At 25.4% G+C, this 6,046-nt stretch overlaps 1 pseudogene; it reads left to right on the plus strand.

Annotated features, from left to right (window-relative positions):
- The first annotated feature begins 301 nt into the window (after positions 1 to 301).
- Positions 302 to 2,254, plus strand: LOC107475639 (protein transport protein Sec61 subunit beta-like; annotated as a pseudogene).
- The last annotated feature ends 3,792 nt before the right edge of the window (positions 2,255 to 6,046 follow it).

Here is a 6,046-nt window from a genome sequence, read left to right on the forward strand (position 1 = left end):
TGCTCATACAACCACTTAATCCAAAATGCTAAGTTGATAAATAAAAGCACGTGAATATTTATATTTAGCACGATCTTTTATGTAAGAGCATTTTTGGATTTGAAGTATATGAATTTTGTATAGTTTTTTTTTTTAATTTATTTTTTTGCTTTATGCTTAAAGTTTTATATTTTGGGGGTAAGAATAATGAAATTTTAGACGTTCTAGTTATAAAAAAAATTCTAATATTATGTCATGAAATAGTTTATTTTAAAAATTTAAATTAATAGTTAAAAATATATGAATAATTATATCTGATACTATGTATGAATATGTAAATTGAAGTTCTTACAACGAAATTTACTGTTTCATTTAAAGCAAGTTCTCAAGAATAATGGAAAATTAAACTTAGCTAATCTTGTAGCTACTACGGCAATATTTTTACTCTTTTAAGTTCTGACATATTAGTCACTTATATAATTCATCATGATGAATAAATGTTTTTTTTTTACTTAACAAGACAAGAGCATATATTCTACGCTTTAAATTGAATTAGTAAATGATGAATTCTATTCTAAGAACTGGGATTACAATAATAAAATTAAAAGCAAATAATGAAAAGGAAAAAAACTAGGGCTGCATGCACAAAATTTTTTTATTGTGTTAAAATTGGTATTTTTTAGTATTATGAATTATTAAGATATTATATCTAAGTGTGAAATAATTTATAAATATAAATTTCACCGTCTAATTTAATGCAAAAACTGAAACGGTACAATTTTAGAAGTGTTGTATTAAACTAAAATTACAAATTTTTAAATGTTTATTTAAATCGGATTATCAAATTTCAATATGATGAATTTAAAAATTTTGAAACATGTAAATCAAATGATCTTATTTGTCTTCATCCCATACTTTTGTGAAATTTTTTTGAATAAGGTATTATCTAAATTATTTTTTATTAGTTTAATGTTAACAATAATTAATTATAGTAGGAGTACATAAAAAAGTACATAATATTAATTAAAAATTTTTTAATATTTTTTTAAAATTTATAGCATATTCATTCATTATGAAAGAGACATGTTTAAAAGAAAATAACAAACATATTTTTCAGCAAAAGATTTAAATTCTCTTAAGATTGACTCACTTTATCCTCATCAAAGTCATCCTTTGTTGATTCAAAAGAACTTAAACTGACTTAAGAGAGGGTGTTATTTAAATTATTTTTTATTAGTTTAATATTAATATTATTAATTAATTATAGTAGAATACATAAGGTTAATTACAAAATTTTTCAGTCACCAAAAAAATTACAAAATTTTTCATTCATTTAAAATTTTTAAAATGAAAAAAACTTTTTTTCTCTCAACTTTTATTTTTTTTTTCTTTTGATTTATCAAATCATTAATATTACAGCTTGAAATAGTAAACAATATGTAAATAAATTTTATTTTTTAAATTTTAATTTTATAATAAAATAATAATATACCATATTAAAAATCGATTGCTAGTTCAAAAATCGATTACTTGATCTCTGCATGAACTTAATTTTTAGATCTTGAATTTTGCTTTTAGAATTAGGGTTTTGAATTGTTGTGATTACAGAAGCACAGTTGCGTTTCTTATGCAAGTTTTTGCAATCACAGTATTCACATTGCAACCGCAATTTAGAACCATGGTTCTAGATTTCAAACTTACATGTGACTAGTTGATTCCATCATATTATATATGGTTGGTGCAGCACTCTAGCAAAGATTCTAATAACATTAGTAAACTTGAAGGAGAAGGATAAGAAATCAAAATTAATATTAGTTTGCCAAATCTTTTTTTATGTTCGTTATGTGGTTAATTTATTGTTATTCCATACTTTATAATTCCTTTCAGAGTTTATTTATGTCTTTTTATTGTGTGGCGGTAGTGTGTAATTTATGAGAAACTAAATTTGTGTCTATTGATTTTAAGATGATATTTACATTAAGATGTTAGTTTTAACATTATCGTTGTTTGAATGTAAGTTATAGAAAAATGCTTTAGGAGGAACAGCTCCCCCAAGAGGAAGTGCAGCAGCAGCTGCTAGCTCGAGGAGAAGGAGAGCAACCAGCGGTGGTGCCTCCGGTGGAGCACCCGGAACTATGCTTCAATTCTACACTAATGATGACCAGGGCTCAAGATCTCTCTAAATGTGGTTCTTGTAATGAGCATTGGCTTCATTGCATTTGTTGTCGTCCTTCATATTATGGGCAAGCTTTATTTTGTGCGAAGGGAGGCATAATTATAAATGACAAGTAGTTCATTTTTGTATTTTATATACTCAGTCTTTGTTGTGGAATTTAAATTTTCTGTTGATGAATTATCCCCTTACTTTTGCTATAGTTTTTCAACATTAATGAACAGTAGTGGCCCTGAGAAGATATATTTCTGTTATATCTTATATTTCTGCACTTTCTTGAGCTTTTTCTCGTTAATACTTTTTAGTCGCTGCTTATTACTTGAAAGTGATAACACATTAGTAGAATATGGTTGGTACTTGATATCATTGAAGAATAAACTCCTAAGCTTAGTTGAATGACAGAACATGTATAAACAACTCAAACCCGAAATGCATGGTTTGTTCGATTTGCTGCTCCTATGTCTATGCATTCCTCCAGTGAACAGGAGGACTTCGCATAGGTGTTAGCTGATTTAGTAGTTCTAGCATACTTTTATACGTAGTTATTAGGAGTTGATAACTTATATCGAATAAGCATCTAATATCGTTCATACTTTTTCTGAACACTTTAACTTTTTAGAAGTCAGACAGAGGCCACCATTATCTGCTATTCAAGTTGTGAACTCTTGTTCTATCACCACAAGAAAGAACACTTTCGAACAGATTAATAACATGAACATCTAATACTTCCTCACTACTGTATGGCCTCTTTGATGATACTAGTTACTGTCGCCAAAGAAGGGAAAAAATCCATCGCAGAGAATAAAAAACTAAAAAAAAATTATAGTTAAATTTATGTATTCCGATTCTTATGTACTCCTGTTATAATTAATTATCGTCAATATTAAATTAATAAAAAATAATTTAGGTAACATAAAAAAAGAGATTGAGAGATCATGAAAATTTAGTAAGAGTTTGGATCTTTGGCAATAAATACAAATATTCATGGTCTATAGTAGTTTTTTGTGATTTTTAATCTCAAGTTAGTTTATGAGGGATTTCATTTTTATTTTTTTCATGAATGTTAGTTTTAAATCTTATTGTTACCCTAGTTTTGTTTTAAGTCTCATAAATGTAGCATGTTCCTATTTTTCTTTATTGATTTTGGAAGAGTAATGTAGCAGTATTCCTAAATTGTAATAGTAATAAAATAAGGTATTTATTTATTTTGTTTCTAAAAATTTATTATTCAATTATCATTAATCTTAAAATAAAAAATTTTAGTATAAGACAAAGAAAATGTGAAAGAAGACTTATACAATAATTAAAATTATATAAATTCAAAAATATTCTTACGTTAAGATACACATTAGAGATATAATTATTCACGTATTTTTTTATTAAATTAAAAAAAGTCTAAAGAGTAACACTTTTATTAAAATTTAGCCAGTATTTAACTAACAAAAAAATATAATTTTATACTATTAAATATAATTTTACATCATTAAAAATATTAATGATCACTAATTAATGACTACAAATCATAAAATATATTGACCTCCCAATACTACTGTTAAAAAAATTAGTTTTCACCACAACAATGAACCTTTGGCTAGACATGAAGAAATTAAACTACAAGGATAATGATTAGTTAGATAATTAATTAGTAGTGCTTAAGTATTTAATTTCCTTTTTGAATAAAAGATTCGGCCAACTTTTAAAGTCAACATTCTTCCTATCCTACTCAAATATGAAATACCTACACCTCTTGTGTGAATGTCTCGGTTCTTCTTTCTCTAATAATTCTAGGAGTTTGCCTAATTTGTAGAACTATTTTGGTCTTTAGATATATAGAGGAGAGTTATGAATTGGAATACTGTTTGATTATAATATATATAGATAATCACATTTTTAAGAATTGACTTTTAAATAAAAAGGCTTACAAAACAACTTATATTGCCATGCATTTTGCTAGGTCCAAGTAAAAGTTTTGGACAATATATATAAACTAAAAAAAATTTAAGTATACTAAAATATTAATATTTTTAATAATTTTAATTATTGATCTAAATTATAGAATAATTTATAATTAAAATTAATAATTAAAATTACTGAAATATTAGTATTTTTGATATATTTAAAATCTTTTCTTTAAGTTATAAACTTTAAAATGATGGTGAGCTTATTCTTGTATACCTAGACCGATAGAAAGAAAAACTAAATGTATCTATTTCTTTCTATCTCTTTTTGGCGTGAGTATATATATTCAGTCTTTTAATTAAATGAAATAATTCACTATTTCTATGATTAGCTAATAAATTAATAAATATGAATAATGAACATGTTACATGTAACTTTCACTTTTTAGGAATGAAAATTTTCTAATTAGTTAAGGAGATGTCATACACACATATTCCGGGGAATGGATCATTGATTTGACTCCTCAGACATCACTTTCTCATACACACATACATGTAAATACCTGTCAGTGATAGCAGTAAATTCAGAGATCTTTAAATTTCGTTGGCTTTCATTTGTCCTTTGCAAGAAAAAAATAATTAAAAATAAAAAATAAAAAATCATGCACTGTATATTTTAATTTTAATTTTTTTTTCCAATTTAGTTATTATGCTTTGGCTTTCTGCTAATATTGTAGGCTCTTCTTGCAAAGTAGTAACCCTAACTTTGCTGAAAAAGATGTCTGTCACTTCCAGCTATAGGGTTTGTTTAGAAGTTGTAATACTTTGCATGACACTTGTCAATTTAGGCTTCTTAGCCCTAAACAGTGAAATATGTGTATTTATTTGTAAATGTTACTTTCAGTGTCACACAAATAGGTACAGCTTAGGATCTGTTTATGTTGTAAAGAGCTATTATTTCAGGTCTTGTAATAACAATTTCTTTTATTATTAGTAGCAGTGTTGGTGCATGCAGTTGTTTCATTCAAAGGATTAAAAAAAAAAAATTTAGCAAGAACAAAAAGGCTAGCTAGTAGATGGAATAATCAACACCTCAATTGCTAACTTAAATATTGTTTTCATCTTAATTAACATTCTTGGCTCGCTTTTTTCACCTTCAAGCCTTATATCTAACACTGCTAAGAGGGCACTTGTTAAGTTATCTATTAGGCAAGAAAAACTGACCCATGATTATATAGAAAGAGTTTTATATTTTAATATTTTATGAAAAATTAAGTGGGTTAAACTTCAAAAATTAACTTAAAAAATAAAGATTGTCTCATACTTATAAAGATTATTAAACTTTTAATTTTAGACAATATAAAACTTGATATACCTCTCACCTTCAAGGCTGGACAGGATTTGAAAGATAAAACTTGAGGACAACTTGAATTTTTTGTGGTATGAGTGTGATCTAATAATAAATTTTTAATTTAGTTCTGATATCATATGAAAAATTAAGCGGATCTAAATTATTTCAAAAATTAATTTAAGCGATAGGAATTGTCTCATAGTTATAAGGACAATTAGATTTTTTTATTTTAAATATTATGGAAATTGATATATTTTTAATATTTTTAAAAATTATTTTTATCTTTCATCTTAATAAGACAAGGACTAATATATCATAAATTTGAATACTATTTAAAAGTTTGTTACTATCTAATGATGTTGTTCCATGCACAATTTAAACATTAAACTCCCAAACATCTTCTATTTACTTGCTTATTATTTATTATCAAATTTATTAGAATTTTTAACATGCTTCAGTTTAAGTTAGACCAGACTACACAAGCAGCCAAACTTAATATTATTAAATAGCCTTTAGTAAGCTACAGGTTAGGCTCATGCTTATAGATTTGATTGAATAGAAAATTTTTAATTCTTTTCTCAATAAATTTAATGTATTATGAAAGTATTGAAATTTTTTTAGTAAAGTTTTCTATATTAGATAATG

This window comes from Arachis duranensis, chromosome 2 (genome assembly GCF_000817695.3).
Source record: "Arachis duranensis cultivar V14167 chromosome 2, aradu.V14167.gnm2.J7QH, whole genome shotgun sequence".
Lineage (NCBI taxonomy): Eukaryota > Viridiplantae > Streptophyta > Magnoliopsida > Fabales > Fabaceae > Arachis > Arachis duranensis.